This window comes from Dipodomys ordii, unplaced genomic scaffold (genome assembly GCF_000151885.1).
Source record: "Dipodomys ordii isolate 6190 unplaced genomic scaffold, Dord_2.0 Scaffold105, whole genome shotgun sequence".
Classification (NCBI taxonomy): Eukaryota; Metazoa; Chordata; class Mammalia; order Rodentia; family Heteromyidae; genus Dipodomys; species Dipodomys ordii.
In genome coordinates this window covers 199,831-200,845 of record NW_012267321.1, presented here as the reverse complement: position 1 = coordinate 200,845, position 1,015 = coordinate 199,831, and positions in this window count along the sequence as shown.

Genomic DNA, 1,015 nt, shown 5'->3' with positions numbered 1-1,015 from the left:
ATTCTAATTCATTTAATTCTGATTTAATTTTGATTATTTCTTTTGCAGAACAGTTACAGTGATTGTTATAATCACTGCTACTCTGAGTGTTTGTTCTTTGTGCATAAGAAAGCATCCAATAATTATATATTTAGCTTATTTCCTGGTCCTTTGCCATTAGAGTTCATGTAGCACAAAAGCATCTTTCAACTGGAGCTTTTCATGTTTTATGTACAGGATCATAGCATCTGCAAATAGGATTAGTTTGTCTTTTGAGTCTATTTTGGTCCTTTTGGTTTCTTTGACATTGCTTTTGTTAAAGGTCCAGGCACAAAGTAAATAGCATCAGATATGGAGAGCCTACATGGCCTCCTTTCTCCCTTATGCAGACGTTTTCAGTTTTACTCATTTAGTACAGTATAGATGATCACACAGAGCCTTTGTGATGTTGAAGCACGCCCTCCCTTCTGTTCCTAGTTTCTTTGGTGCTTTTATTATGAAGTGATGTTGACTTTTGTCTAGGGGCTTTTGTGCATGCATTGATATGATCATGTTATTTCTGTTCTCTTTTATAAATGCTCTTGAGGGGTGCAGTTCATGTTAGAGTTTGATTTCAGATTCTATATTATTGATTTGTGTATATTTATTTTGTTTTTTCTTATTTATTTTTAACCCTTAAGTGATTGTGCAGAGGTATTGTTGTTCAAAAAATTTGTATATGGCCTGGAGCCAGTGGCTTAAGTTTATAATCCCAGCTACTCAGGATCCTGAGATCTCAGGATCACGGTTCAAAGATAGCCAGGAAAGGAAATACTTTGAGAATCTTATTTCCAATTAACCACCAGAATACCTGAAGTGGCACTGTGTCTCAAGTGGTAGAGCGCTCACCTTGAGCTGAAAAGCTGAGGGACAACACCCAGGTCCACAGTTCAAGACCCAAGACTGACCAAAAAATGATGACAATGAGTGTTGAATCCTTCCACTAGTTGTACAGTTCATTTTCCACATAGCTGTGAATATCACTGCTGCTTTTGTT